The sequence below is a fragment of the Eleutherodactylus coqui genome, chromosome 4 (assembly GCF_035609145.1).
Source record: "Eleutherodactylus coqui strain aEleCoq1 chromosome 4, aEleCoq1.hap1, whole genome shotgun sequence".
NCBI lineage: Eukaryota > Metazoa > Chordata > Amphibia > Anura > Eleutherodactylidae > Eleutherodactylus > Eleutherodactylus coqui.
In genome coordinates this window covers 223,229,341-223,246,013 of record NC_089840.1, presented here as the reverse complement: position 1 = coordinate 223,246,013, position 16,673 = coordinate 223,229,341, and positions in this window count along the sequence as shown.

Sequence of the window (16,673 nt, the reverse complement as noted above, 5' to 3'; positions counted from 1 at the left end):
CAAAATTGCCGTCTCTCTAGTTGGGTCCTGTACAAGTTGGGAAAGGTAATTGTGTTTAGTTATTGTCAAAAACATGTTACCTTTTTGTGATCCACAAGATGCAGCTTCCTGGTTTACATCCAGATAGTTAAAGTCACCCATAATAATTACCTCATTCTAATTTCCTGATTCATCTATTTGCCTCAGTAATAGATTTTCAGTGGGTTCTGTTATATTTGGTGGTCTATAGCAAACCTCTATGAGGATTTTATTATTGTTTTACCTTCATGTATCTCTATCTATAGAGAATCCACATGTTCACCCACTTCACATATATTTTCTTATAGTGTGGGCTTTAAACAGGTTTTTACATAAAAGCAAATCCTTCCCCCTTTCTGGTTTCTATGATCTCTTCTGATCAGACTGTAGCCAAATAAGTTAACCACCCAGTCACAGCTTTCGGCCAACTAGATCTCCGTTATTCCGACTGTGTTGTAGTTTTCTTCAGATATTATTACTTCCAGTTCGTCAGAACCTGTTATGTCAGATGTCTAGCATTACTATATATCCAAGATGGACAGCAGCAAAAAATAGCAAAAGCCAAAAAAGGCGAGGGGATCCCAATGTTAGTAGATCTGCCCGTAACTCAAATTTAGGTTCTGGACCAACAAACCTCAAAGTAATTTTCCAAATAAATAAATGAGTGGCAGCAACCGTGGATGCAATTTCTTTAAAAAGACAAAAGTTTATTCTTCCATAAGAATCCTTTGATTCTTATGGAAGAATAAACTTTTGCCTTTTTAAAGAAATTGCATCCACGGTTGCTGCCACTCATTTATTTATTTGGAAAAACCTTCTAGTATTAGTCACCATACAGTTTAGAAGTTTGGGGTTATAGTTTATATTAGATATATCCCTACTAACTGCTCTGCAAGTTCAAACTGTACTAACCCCTCCCACCGCTACAGCCCATTATCATTATCTAGTCCCAGATCTCTGTCTACATTCTCTTGTTATATCTTATTATTTAAACACTTTTTCAACTTTCTAGCCATTTTCCCTCCCAGCAGAGCTGCACTCTCCTCATTGAGATGTAGTCGATCCCTATGGCAGAACCTGCAGCCAACAGCAAAGTTGTACCAGTTCCCCAGGAATCAAAATCCCTCCTTCCTCCCAAATCTTGAGCCACTTGTTTACCTCCCTAATCACATGCTGCCTTTCTGGTGTGGCATGTGGTACATGAAGTATTTCAGAAAATACTACTTTGGAGGTTCTCCCTCTATACATATGGCCTAGTTCCCTGAAAGAATTTTTAAGGAGCTTCCACATGCTTCTAAGTTTTTAATTGGTGCCAGTGTGCACCATGACAACTGAGTAATCGCCAGTCACTCCCAGTAATCTGTCAACCCGATCTGCAATGTGTCAAACTTGAGTGGCAGGAAGACAACACACCATTCAACATGGTCTTTGTGACAGATTGCCCTGTTTGTCCCCCCAATCATTCAGTCCCCTGCCACAAAGACCTGTCTAGCCTGCCATTTGCTCCTTTTTTCTTTCTTATTGGAGCAGACAACCTTCTGGTGGTCGGTGGGCATGTTATACTGCAACAATGCTAACACTGTAATGGCATTCCCCTACATTGCCAACTTGGCAAATTTGTCGGGGAGTGCCAGTTCTAGCCACCCTAGCACTCTCCCCTCTACCCCTCTTTCTGTCACCAAACTAGTTGCCTGATTCTCCTGCACTCCCATACTACCACACGCCCCCGCATCTACCCCAGCGAGTGTCTGCTTAGTGAGCAGCAAACTCCATTCCAGGTTACCAGTTGATCTCACTGGTACAAGCTGCATATTTAAATACAGAATCTGGGCTTCCAAATGTACCATATGCTCACATCTCATATAGCAGTATGCACCCTCGAATGGCTGTTTAAGGACTGCAGAGATGGCACAAGATGTTTATTGGATGGCATAGTAAATCATGGAGCAAATTTTCAATGGGGATCATACAGATAGATCAGTTAAAAGTAATATATGCAAAAATTAAAATAGCAGTAAATAAATACAAGTGATTCTTCTAAAGTCCCTGAATGTTAAGTCACTATTCTCAAGTCACACACTTAGTGCTTTTACTCACTAGTAGAGATGAGCAATCATACTCATTAAGGGACAATACTCGAGCGAGTATCGTCCTTTTCGAGTACATGCCTGCTCGTCAGAAAAGATTTGGGTGCCGGCGGGGGGTGGGGGGAGATCTCTCTCTCTCCCCTCCCCGCTCCCCCCTGCTCACTCCCACAACCCCCCACTCACCCCTGCTGGCACCCAAATCTTTTCTGATGAGCAGGTACTCGAAAAGGATTATAATTGCTCGAGTATTGTCCCTTAATGAGTATTCTTGCTCATCTCTACTCACTAGCATTTTTTTTAACATTGTGATTTTGCTGCATTTTTTTCAAAGGGACTTTTTAATGTTAAAATCGCATCACGCAAAAATTGCAAAAGTACAAACTTGCGATTTTTGTGCGATGCGATTTTAACATTAGAAAGTCCCATTGAAAGAAACACAGTGATATCGCAGCATTAAAAAAAGAAATGCTAGTGAGTAAAAACCCTTAAGAAACAACACACTTAAGACAGAACATAAAAGAAGACATCACTATTCGAATATAGCATGCACACTCACTTTTGTTTGCTTTATATGGCTCTTATCTGTAATACTCCTGCTCCTCTTCTGTTCGGAAACAACACAGGAAGTTCAACAGATGCAATTTATCACACCCTGATTGGGTAACCCTGCCCTTTTTAATCATCTGTGCAAAGCAATGGAGATTGGACTCACAAGCAAGCTATTTGTGCTTTTAAATGGAACAATGTTTAACAATATAAACCCCTAATATACCTCCTCAGGGTACTGGTGCATCTTGACTCTACAAGAAATATGGGTGGAGACCTGCAGAGTGACAGATAACGCCTTTTTAACACCCTCCAAAGCTCCGGATTGGCTGACGAGGGCCGGAGCTTCCCCGAGGTGTTTGTTTTGTAAATTGGTGCTCCCTTGGCTAGAGGAGATGTCAACAGCAGCTAGTCTTCCTGCAGGCCATGGTGCCTCAGCGCTCACTCGGCTTCCCTGAAGAGCAGCCCAAAAGCAGGACATTCCGCATCGGCACGGGTGGAGAGGCTTTCAGGAGCTGGCCGGCCAGCGCCGCAGCTCACAGGCATGACTGGAGTGTAGCTTATGCTGCACTTACCTACATCCATCATGTAACAGTGGAGCCGGCTTCAGCATTCGTCGGAGGACTGCAGCAGAAAATCCAGCAGTGGCGCACGCCATGGACAGTGTCAGCGGCGGAGCCGGGAGGCGAGAAGCGTGAACAGCAGCATGCATAACAGGAGGCCGGAAGGGAGATGGTGGGAGAGCGGTGGAAACACTGACAGTGTGGTCAGGAGGAGAGATGTAAGTCCACTAGGGGGAACACTGACAGCGGCCCAAGAAGCTGAGATGGGAGTCTGTGAACTGAGAGCAAGGCAGGTGGTTTGGTCTCCGCAACCAGAAAGGACGCACACGGGGTGGTCAAGTTAAGAAAAATGTATTTACTACAGGTTAATAAAGGCAAGTTAATGGTAAAAGAACAGGAATAAGGACAAGCACAATACACAGTATAGTTGGAACAATTCAAGTTAGATTTCACAGTATATTCCACGGTTACTATGTCCACCTCCACAGCACGGACACTGAAAGAACAATAGTCCCAAAACTATCCCTAACTGACCCTAACTTCACATTTGGGTGCGCACCCCTCTTACCAGTGGTCAGGGTGGACTGCTTACAGTGTGTAGAAGCGCGCGTTGGGGCCCAATGTCGTTCCTTCCTTGTATAGCGAAGCGTCCTCTCCTCACTGTTATCACAACATCCGAGGCAATAAGATTCTTCTCAGCAGGCAGGAAAACAAAATGGAGGCAATGAAATCCAACAGCAAGTAGCTCAGCACACTGACAGTCCTGCAGAATCCATACACCGCAGTGTGATATAAGCCAGGGTTATGCAGTTACCGTCCGGTACTCAACAGCACTGCCAGTCTTTAGCTTTGGTGGCAATGTCCACAGCCACAATGTCAGTATTACTGGTTAGCCACTGGGCACAGTCCTTTCAGCATGGCTCCACTGAACATTCTGTCTCTTTACACTCTGTCTGCCTCTGGACTGAATTACACACAGGTTAGCTGCACAGGAAAGTCCTCTAAGATCCCCACACACTCTCCATGCAGCACAGACACTTGGTTCTTTCTCTGCAAAGATGGCTGCTGCTCTCTGTGTGTTGTCACATCCTGCTTCCTTCTCATACTGGCAGGCTGACCTCATAGGGGTGTGTCCCTCCAGCATCACATTCCCATTGCAGGGGCTGCTAACCAGAATCACAGAAACACATATACACTCAACTTTAACACAGTTTAAACAAATGGAACTTGGCACATCATTGGGCTGTATATTAGGACAAGTATATGCACAGAAGCAGCACTCCTATTGCCATAAGGCTGGGACACAGTCTGCATATTACAAGTCCACCAGGGGAAGATAGTTTCAGCGGCCCTAGGAGTGCAGATGGGAGGCCGCCTGGGAGCGATGGAGACGAGATGCATCAGTATCCCTCCTCAGTACAACATATTTAATCTCTAGGAAAAAAAGAAACAATATAGCTACAATGTTTAAGCTAAAAGATTACTATGACTTCATATAACACACTAAATATCATTCACTTGATGTATAAGTCACACATTTAAGAAGCAGAACATCTTAGAATACAGCACTTTTAGAATGCAGCACGCACAATGAGCCCCTAGACTTGCTTTTGTTTGCTTTATATAGCTTGTATCTGTAATATCCCTGTTCCTCCTCTTTTTGGAAAGTTATGGCTTTATCTGACTCTAATGATAAAGTTTAGGAGTTAGTACCGTATTACATTTTGAATAGTTAAGGTCAGTGAGTGGTTAGATGGTTTTGATACTTCTGATCCTATCATTGTTGTAGCAAATGCTTGATAAGTACTTTACATAATTGTATTACATTACTATATTTAATAGAAGTAAAAAGATAAAATCAGGAATTCACAAATATTACCTCTTTTGCACTGAATAACATTGGCTCTTAATAAAAGAACATCAGAAAAGTAATGATAAGGGAAGGACAAACATGAACCGAATTGCTCAACTTATAATTGTAGCCAACATTATTGGCACTCTTGATTGTTTAGTATAAAAAAGCTAACATTTTCAGAAATTATAATATAATAATAATCGTTATTTATACAGTGCCAACATATTTCACAGCGCTTACAAAATAGGGGAACAGAAACAAAACCACGGTTACATGTAGTAATTGATTAAGACAGTAGGGGTGAGGGTCCTGCTCCAACAAGTTTATGTACTACAGATAATGGAGTCATACAGAAAGTAAAGGGGCTGAAGATCTGAATGGTATGGCGAGGTGGAGAGTGAGGGATGCTATACACATGGACAATGGTCAGACTTGAGCCATATAGTGGCTGAATCGGTGTGACTGCAGGGGGTGATTGGTTACGGCTAGCAGGGATAGCAGTTGGTAGGATGGGGAGCATGTTATCAGGTGGAGTAAAGCAGAGTTTGGTTCAGAAGATATGGTATGCCTCCCTGAAAAAGTATGTTTTTAGAGCACGCCTGAAGTTTTGCGTGTCAGGGATTGCCCGGATATTTTTGGGGAGCGCGTTCCAGAGGACTGGTGCTGCTCTGAAGAAGTTTTGGAGGCGGGAATGAGAGGTTTGAATTAAAGGGGCACTTAATCTAATTTCGTTAGCGGAGCGGAGGGCGCGGGCTGGGTGGTGGATTGAGATGAGGGAAGCAATGTAGGGCAGCATGGTGCTATGGAGAGCTTTATGGATGAGGGTTGTGAGTTTGAATTGAATTTTTTATTTGACGGGCAGCCAGTGCAGTGACTGTCACAGGGTAGAGGTGTCTGAGTAGCGGCTGGACAGGAAGTTGACAATAAGATGATATGTACTAACTTTATATAGTTCGAATATTTGAATAGCATATCCAAATACATTTAACAGAGAAGTTTACCTGTCACAATACATGCAGACATTTCAAAAAAGAAGTAAAGAATGAACATAGTATATGACATAGATGGGATTAAAGGCACCTTTCCTAATACTTGGCAACAATGACAGCCTACTTTTCCCTTAAGTCCAAATACAGGTATCAGCTAAAAGTAGGAAACCCATCTTTCTCAAGTCATTTTAATTAGACCATGTAGCTTTGTAGCCTACTACCCTGAATCAATTGGAGACTCAGGTCCAAAAGAGAGGCATCTGTTAGTGTTAGGACCTATCCAAAAGCATCGTCACTTGGAGGTGGTGGATGGGACAACATGTTTGGATGACAATATGCGCCAAGAACCTTGCATTTTTATGAAACGTCACAAACACCATGTTACGCAGCTCCATCCTCCATGAATATATACTAAGAAAATAAATGGCGAAGAATTCTGTATATCTGTAAGCGGATGAAAACGGCTAAAAAAAGATATCTTAGTAGATTGTATGCAAAGCTGGAAAAACAAGATTGAAGACCAGATGCTTTCTGTTTTACTATGTGACAAACACAATACTACAAAAAATCTCTATTACATTTTCTATCAAAATTATACTATTGTATGCAGTACAGTATAATGCCAAAACATACTGTAGATACGTCTTCTGTAAGCCTTGCAAAAAGAAGGATTTCAGTTGTGCCTCAAACCAGTCATCTGTAGCAGCCATGGCATCAGAAATGGTGTGACATTTGTTACCCTTGAGGTGTTTCTTCAGGTTTGGAAACAGATGATACTCGGAGGGAGCTAGATCTGGTGAATAAGGTGGGTGGTCAACCAGCTGGAAGCCTAGCTCCACCAGTTTTGCCGTGGTTGCTTGTACAGTGTGAGCGAAGGCGTTATCTTGGAACAAGATTCCTTTGGACAGCTTGCCGCACCTTTTGGCCTTCAGAGCTGCCTTCAATTGGTTCAAAAGTTCAATGTAATATCTTGCATTGATGGTGGAACCATCTTGAAGGTAGCCCACTAGCAGCACTCCCTCCTTATCACAGACAACAGAACACAGACACCATCACATTAGTGGCTGATTTGTGCACCCTGAACTTCCTTGGGCGAGGAGAACCACTGTTCATCCACTCTTTTGACTGCTCCTTGATTTCAGGGTCATACAAATAAATCTAGGTCTCATCCATAGTGACCAGTCAATCCAGGAAATTCTTATCAGTCCGGAAACACTGACAAATGGACCGGGAAGTTTTCACTCGCATGTTTTTCTGATCTGTTGTCAAACATTTGGGGAACCACTTTGCAGATAGCTTCTTCATGTTCAAATGTTCATGGATAATAACACAAACACATTCACGAGAAATCCCTATGATGTCTGCTATTCCTTTAGCTGAAATTGGCCGATTCTCCAGTATGAGGTTGTGCACAGCATGGACGATCTCCGGAACAACAACCTCTCTCGGTCGTTCAGGGCGTTCCTCATCATTGGTGCTGAAGTGGCCCGTTTTAAATTTGGCAACGCAGTTCTTAACTGTAGAATATGAAGGGCATTGACCCCCCCACCCCCAATGTCTGTGACATATCCCCATGAATATCCTTCGTGGACTTTCCTTGCAGAAAGAAGAATTTTATCACTCCTCTGCTCTCATTTGAATATCGCCTTAGATCCGCAATTTTGTTTTCCCGCGTGCCTAGATCACTGTTGCCATAAGCTACAAATACAAAATTTTGAAAACATATATTAGACACATAAGGCTTTCATGTGCTGTAACATTCATTACCATAGAAACAAAAAAATAACACAAGGCCAAAGACTGATCAGCAGCCCCTCGTACACCTACTATATGCAAAGATGCTATAGGCAGAAAAAGCTCAAAAATTGAGGTCTACTTATTGAAGTCTCAAATGTAATCTGACATATGTTAAAGTAGGGACTAGAACTGCCTTACATAACAATATATTTCTACAGTGATGTGCTAAAAGTTTAGACACGTGTGGAAAAAATGCTGCAGATTAAGAATGCTGTCAAAAATGGAAGTGTTGCTAGCTTTTTGGCCAATTAAGAAAATGCAAAGTGGATGAACGATAGTAAAATCTAAATCAAATCAATATTTGGTGTGACCACTAGAGATAAGCGGGTATACTCGCTAAGGCACATTACTTGAGCGAGTAGTGCCTTAGCCGAGTATCTCCCCGCTCGTCTCTAAAGATTCGGGGGTCGGCTGGGGGCGGGGAGCAGCGGGGGAGAGCAGGGAGGAACGGAGGGGAGATCTCTCTCTCCCTCTCTTCCCCCCCACTCCCTCCTGCTCCCCGCCACAACTCACCTGTCACCGGCGCCGGCCCCTGAATCTTTGGAGACGAGCGGGGAGATACTCGGCTAAGGCACAACTCGCTCGAGTAATGTGCCTTAGCGAGTATACTCGCTCATCTCTAGTGACCACCCTTTGCCTTCAAAACAGTATCCATTGTTTTAAGTACACTTGCATAAAGTTTTTGAAGGAACTTAGCAGGGTGTTTTTTTCAGACATCTTGGGGATCGTCTGTAGATGTAGGCTGGCTCAAATCCTTCTGTTTCCTTATTTATGGTGTGCTTAAAAAGATTCTCAGAGAGTTAGGGCAACGTCAGATGAGTTGTTTTTTTTTAGCGTGCCTATGTGCGTAAAAAAAGCGTGTCTGATAGAACCATTGGTTCCCTATGATGTGTTCACATGTCCGTCTTTTACAGGCGCAAAATCTTTGCAGCTGCAAGGTCTGTGCTGTGCATAAAGATTTCCTATGGTGAGTCCCCTCATCACTGAACACTGTGACAGCACTGTGGCAGAGGATTGCAATGTTCTCCCATTGCTTTCAATGGAGGTGGCGCTGTAGCCAGCCCAAATGAAAGCAATGGGATGCAGGCAACCCCTGTAGTGATTTTCATAGAAGGGCTTGAAATATAAGCCCTTTACTGAAAAATCATCCCTAGCTGCTGTGAAAAATAAAAAAATATATACATCATCTCATTTTTGTATTGCGCATCTAGGCCGGTTCACAGCCTTTCAGTAATAGCGTTCTCAGCCTGCAGTGCCGTACAACCAGCTCTCACCGTGAAACTGCACTCTAATATTTCCTAGCCTACTGCAAACTACTTCACTTATACTGTTCTGTGTCTGCAGTGCATAATGCAGAGTTTAGGGACGCAGCCACATCTAAAGGGAAAGCTATACAGTCCTGATCCTCGTGCAAGAACCCCAACGCTCCTTCTTAGGGCTACATCTGACCATGTGCTTTACAGTTGTGGCTGGCTGGGAGCAGTAGTGCATCAATTTTTGTATTGCACATCTAGGCCGGTTCACAGCCTTTCAGTAATAATGTTCTCAGCCTGCAGTGCCATACACTGGCGTACCGTGAGGGGAAGCAGGGGTCGCAACGGCGACCCGACCCTTGCGCTGAGGGGGCCCAGCCATATTCAACATGCACAGTGCGTGCATTATCGGCGCTGTCGGCCGCATGATCGCTGTGGCCGACAGTGTATTTGTAGCGGGAGGGAGAGAAGAGGAGAAAGGCGGGAAGCAGGCCCACAGGTTGGCACTCGCAGAGGGGAGTGTTGTTACATGTGGAGTCAGCAACTTATTACAGGCTGCAGACTCCCACAGCACGCGGCCCTCCCACTGATAGGCTGCAGCTGTGAGTGGTCACAGCTGCAGTCTATCAGTCTCTGCCAGCCAGCCATTACCAGGGGGAGGGCCTGGTGCGGCTCTACTTACCTCCAGAGCGATGGATGCACAGCTGATACATGAGAGTGCAGAAGGACTTGTGGCTGCAGATCACATGTCTAGGCTCCGGTCATGTGATCAAAAGACTCGGACTTTCATTTACAGGCTGCCCAGAGACTGCTGCAGAGGTTAGTAGAGGAAGGAGTGTAATTATATATGTATAGCTTGTATAAGTTATACCAGCTGTATATATATAATTATATACAGGAGATACACAGGTTACACCAGCATGGAACATACCACTATATACAGGGGGATATACATTTACTATACATAGTGATATGTACCATGCTGGTGTAACCTGTGTATCTCCTGTATATAATTATATATATATATATATATATATATATATATATATATATATATATATATATATATATATATATATATATATATATATATATATATATATACAGCTGGTAGAAGCTCTACAGCCTGTATATAGTGATATAGACCATGCTGGTGTACCCTGGCCCAGTTTATATCAGCATGCTCTATATTACTATATACAGAATGTATAACTTATATCAGCTGGAGATGTATAAATATATACAGAAGATATCCAATTTTGGGAGGTTTCACATCTGCAGTGGGGAATTCCACTTTCCTGTTCCGTTTGGGGAGCAGGAAAGGGGAATCCCTGCGGACGAATGATCCGTCTGTGGACAGAACCGAATAGCGCCGGAAGGACTCCATATTTGGTGCCGGATCTGTCATGGAATCTCCGTTCCGAGGTCCCGACGCAGATGTGAGACCGGCCTTACACCAGCATGGCCGATATCACTGTATACAGGAGATGTATATACTTGGTGCCCCTATCGCCAAGGGGCCACGCCCGATAGCCAGGCAAGGCCAGCCACAGGTGGGTAACTTTAGTTTCAGGTTCACAAGCCTGTATTTGGGTTTTTAACAGATTCCAAAGCCTTAAAGTGATGCCTCTCTACTTCTTCATATATCTTCCGATCCTCCGATTGCTGGAGATCTTACAGGCATGCATCTAGGAGGAGAAAACAGAATTATGAAATAAATCTATATTTGCCAGACATTTCATCAGTGAGGGTTGTGAGGCCCAGTGTGGCGGCTCCTAACCCTCCATTCCATCATGTAGTAATAACACATCACTGTACCTTATTAGGATGCCTGTACAAGGCTGGAATGACATTCTGCATGATGGATGTCAACAAAGGCTAGTTTCACATGGGCGACCGCGATATCGCCACACGGAAATCGCTGAAAATATGGCATTTTTGGTGCAAATCGCACGGTTTTCACTTCATGTATTTGTGCATATTTGGTGCCGATGTGTTTTTCAGATGTGCAAAAACCAAATGCAAGAAGGACAAATGAATATCACATTTTTACAATGTCTTCTGGCTTTGTCATGCAGTGAATACGCTTGCTCCCATAGACTTGACTCACACAGACCTAAGGGCATATACGCTGGGCATATATGCGCTATGTAGCACGCATGATTCTAGGCTATTGTGGCGCTTTTTAATGTCCTGCATTGCCCTGTCAGGACCGTTTATATCAGCACGGTCCCGACAGCGTCATGTTTGAGTAGGTGGGCGAGCCTAACTAGTGAGCTGACTTGTAGGCGGGTCAGCTGACCTAGTTGGCCCGTGTGTTTTAAGACCGCAAAATCGTGCAGTTCAACTGTTATCGGGTCCCTGCCATGAGTGGGAAAAAACGGTTCCTCTCTCACCTGAGGAGTTTGTCGTGACCAATGTCCAACCTTTGGAAAGTTCCCGGAGTCCGGGTGATGAGGCTGGGGACTTCCGGCAACTGTCTCAAGAGCTTTTTGTGGAGGAGGATGATGAGACACAGTTGTCTGTCAGTGAGGTAGTAGTAAGGGCAGTAAGTCCGAGGGAGGAATGCACAGAGGATTCGGGGAAAGAGCAGCTGGACGATAAGGTGACTGACCCCACCTGGTTTGCTAAGCCTATGAGGATAGGGCTTCAGAGGGGGAGGCAAGTGCAGCAGCATGACAGGTTGGAAAAGACAGTGGAGTGGCCAGGGGTAGAGGCAGGGCCAGAGTGAAGAATCCTCCAACTGTTTCCCAAAGCACCCCCTCGCCGCAAACCTCCGTGCAGAGGGCTAGGTGTTCAAAGGTGTGGATGTTTTTTAGTGAGAGTGCAGATGACTGACGAACAGTGGTGTGCAACCTGTGTCGCACCAAGATCAGTCGGGGAGCCACCACTACCAGCCTCACCACCACCAGCATGCGCAGGCATATGATGGCCAAGCACCCCACAAGGTGGGACGAAGGCCATTCACCGCCTCCGGGTCACACCACTACCTCTTCCTCTGTGCCCCAACTTGCCACACAGATCCAATCCCCCTCCCAGGACACAGGCACGAGCACCTCCCAGCCTGCACCCGCACCCTCACCTCCACCGTCCTCCACTCCATCCAGCAATGTCTCTCAGCACAGCGTTCAGCAGTCACTAACACAAGCGTTGGAGCGAAAGCGCAAATACGCCACCACCCACCCGCATGCACAAGCTTTAAACGTGCACATTGCCAAATTAATCAGCCTGGAGCTGCTGCCGTACATGCTTGTGGAAACGGAGGCTTTCAAGAACATGTTGGCGGCGGTGGTCCCACGCTACTCGGTCCCCAGTCACCACTATTTTTCCTGGTGTGCCGTCCCAGCCCTACACCAGCACATCTCCCGCAACATAAATCGTGCCCTCACCAACGCGGTTACTGGGAAGGTCCATTTAACCACGGACACGGCACATTGGGTAAACTTGGTGGAGGCTGGGACTGAGTCAGAGCCTGGGACCGCTCACGTCCTACCCACACCCAGAATAGCCGGTCCTACCTCGGTGCTGGTATCTGTGGCGTTTTATGCCACCTCCTCCAAACCCTCCCCCTCCTCCTTCTCCTCTGCCACATCTACCTCTCAATTAAGAAGCGTGAGCACGTCATCAGCAGTTGGTAGCACGCGGCGCGGCAGCACAGCGGTGGGAAAGTGTCATCAAGCCGTGATGAAACTAATCAGCTTAGGTGACAAGAGGCACATGGCGCCCGAGCTGCTGCAGGGTCTGACAGAGCAGACCGACCTCTGGCTTTTGCCGCTGAACCTCCAACTGGGCATGGTCGTGTGTGACAATGGCCATAACCTGGTGGTGGCTCTGCAGCTCGGCAGCCTCACACACGTGCCATGCCTGGCCCACGTCTTCAATCTGGAGGTTCAGCGGTTTCTGAAAAACTACCCTCACTTGTCTGACCTGCTCGGCAAGGTGCGCCGTGTCTGTGCACATTTCTGCATGTCTACCATGGACGCTGCCACCCTGAGGACGCTGCAACATCAGTTTCAGCCGAGTATCTCCCCGCTCGTCTCTAAAGATTCGGGGGCCGGCGGGGGGCGGGGAGTGGTGGGGGAGAGCGGGGAGGAACAGAGGGGAGATCTCTCTCTTCCCCTTGCTCCCCTCTGCTCCCCACCGCAACTCACCTGTCACCCGCAGAGGCCTCCGAATCTTTAGAGACGAGCGGGGAGATACTCGGCTAAGGTACTACTCGCTCGAGTAAAGTGCCTTAGTGAGTATACTCGCTCATCTCTAGTTTCAGCTGCCAGAGCACCAACTGCTGTGCAGCGTGCCCACACGCTGGAATTCTACGCTGCACATGTTGGCCAGGCTGTACGAGCAGCGTAGAGCAATAGTGGAATACCAGCTGCGACATGGGTGGCGGAGTGGTAGTCAGCCTCCGCAATTCTTTACTGAGGAGTGGGCATGGATGACGGATATCTGTCAGGTCCTTGGAAACTTTGAGGAATCTACCCAGGTGGTGAGTGGCAATCATTAGCGTTACCATCCCGTTGCTTTGCCTGCTGAGAAGTTCGCTGCTAAGCATAAAGTCCGACGCTTTGCGGTTGGAACAGGAGACAAGGGATGACAGTATGTCGCTTGATAGCCAGACCACCCTCATGTCTATATCTCAGCGCATTTTGGAGGAGGAGGAGGGGGGGAGGAGCAGGAGGAGGAGGGGGAAGAGACAGCTTGGCCCACTGCTGAGGGTACCCATGCTGCTTGCCTCTCATATGTTCAGCATGTATGGGCTGAAGAGGAGAAGGAGGATCCTGAAAGTCATCTTCCTAGTGAGGACAGCGATGTGTTGCGTACTGGGACCCTGGCACACATGGCTGACATCATGTTAGGCTGCCTTTCCCGTGACCCTCGCGTTAGACGCATTTTGGCCAATGTGGATTACTGGGTTTACACACTTCTCTACCCACAGTATAAAAGGAACCTTTCTACTCTCATTCGTGAGGAGGAAAGGGGTACGAGAGTGATGCAATACCACAGGGCCATGGTGGAAAAAGTGATGCTAAAATTCCCATCTGACAGCGCTAGTGGCAGAAGACACAGTTCAGAGGGCCAAGTAGCAGGGAAGGAAAGGGGATCAGGCAGCATTTCCAGCGCAGACAGGGGAACACTCTCCAAGGCCTTTGCCAGCTTTATGGCTCCCCAGCAAGACTGTGTCACCACTTCCCAGTCAAGGCTGAGTCGGAGGGAGCATTGTAAAAAGATAATGAGGGAGTACGTAGCCAATCGTACCACTGTCCTCGGTGATGCCTCTGCTCTATACAACTATTTTGTGTCAAAGCTGGACATGTGGCACGAACTTGCGCTGTACGCCCTGGAGGTGCTGGCCTGCCCTGCTGCTAACGTCTTCTCAGAGAGCGTGTTTAGTGCAAATGGGGAAATCATCACGGATAAGCGTACCCACCTGTCAACTGCCAGTGCTGAAATGCTTACACTAATAAAGATGAACAAAGGCTGGATTTCCCAAGACTTCTCTTCTCCACCGGCGGAAAGCAGTGGAACCTAATGATTCTTTTCGCTGCAACAAGAGAAAAATGCATCCTTTATCACCACAAAAAAGGGGACCTAGCTTTGTTAATCACTCTCGGATATGATTACTCCTCCTACTACTACTCCTCCTAAAACAGCATGTCATCACGCTGAAATACCAACTTTTCTGTGGGCAAAAAGGCTCTGTTTAAAAGTGTTTTACAATTTTTCAATGTTTCAAAAGTATTGCTACTTTAACAGACACCATTTTTTTCACATGGCTGCCTCCAGGCTCTGTTACAAATAAAGCAACAGCCAGCTGTATCTTTAAAAAATGTTTATGGGTTTCACCTGCCCTCGCGGTTGAGCAAGTTTTCAGGGGTTAACTTGTACTCTTGGTGCACCAATTTTTCTGGCCCTCGCCTATACTGTTATCTAACTAATTTTTCCAGCCTTCGACTACACTCATGATACACCAATGTTTCAGTGGTTTGCCTATACGCTTGCTACAGAAATGTTACAGGGGTCTGCCTATACTTCTGCTACAGAAATGTTACAGGGGTCTGCCTATACTTCTGCTACAGAAGTGTTACTGGGGTCCACCTATACTTTTACTACAGAAATGTTACTGGGGTCTGCTTATACTTCTGCTACAGGAATGTTACTGGGGTCTGTCTACACTTCTGCTACAGAAATGTTACTGGGTCTGCTTATACTTTTACTATAGAAATGTTACTGGGGTCTGCCTATACTTCTGCTACAGAAATGTTACTGGGGTCTGCCTATAATTTTACTACAGAAATGTTACAGGGGTCTGCCTATACTTCTGCTACAGGAATGTTACTGGGGTCTGCCTATATTTCTGCTACAGGAATGTTACTGGGGTCTGCCTATACTTCTGCTACAGAAATGTTACTGGGGTCTGCCTATACGTTTACTACAGAAGTGTTACAGGGGTCTGCCTATACTTCTGCTACAGGAATTTTACAGGGGTCTGCCTATACCTTTGCTACAGGGATGGTACAGGGGTCTGCCTATACTTTTACTACAGAAATGTTACTGGGGTCTGCCTATACCTTTGCTACAGGAATGTTACAGGGGTCTGCCATACTATGGATGCACAAAGACTTCCCATTGCGGTGTTTTACCTATCTGGCGCAAATAAACTGACTGACTAGGGCAGAAATGTGGGCCGAGGCCAAGGTCCTTGGCGGGGGGAAGCTCTCCCATGTTTGGGCACTCTGATTTCTTCCTGTGTAATACCATCTTTGTGCACTGACAGCATAGGCGAGCCCAAGCAACTCAAAGACTTCCCCTTGCGATATTGAGCTATCTGTGTGGGGACACATGGATTTACCATTGCTATGAAACTCGCAGCACCTTGGGTCACACAAGGTGGAGGCTGCCCACGATTGCTGAGGGTTTGTGCAGATGGCAAGGTCCTCGGCGGAGTGAAAGTCTGCCATGTTTGGGCACTGTAATTGCTTCATGTTTATTACTTTCCTTGGGTTCCAGGGGCTCGCCTATGCTGTGGGTGCACAAAGACTTCCCATAGCTGTGTTTTACCTGTCTGGCACAAATACACTGACTGACTTGGGTAGGGTGCAAAGTGCAGATGGCTTTCCCATTGCGGTGTTGATTGAGCTATCTGACACCTACACAGAATGAATAGTGTGTGGACACATGGATTTCCCATTGCTATGTAACTCGCTGCACCTTGGGTCACACAAGGTGGAGGCTGGGACCAAGCCTGACCCAGGGCCCGTTCACATAATTCCCACACAGACTATAGCGTGTCCTGGTCATGGTTTCTTGGCCTTGTAATGCCACCTCCTCCTCCTGCTTGGGGTCAGGGGATCAGCACTGGGTAACATGTATTTTCTCTCATGTTACCACCGTTATCTGAGACACTGGTTTGGGCCAAACAAAAGGACCGTTACTGCATTCATGAGATGTTCACTGCAGTACTAGCATCGGAGTCCACTTTATGCCCACGATTGCTGAGGGTGTGGGCAGAGGTCTATGTCCTGGGGGAAATGTAACTGCGCCAGGTTTGGCTCGTGGAACTTCTT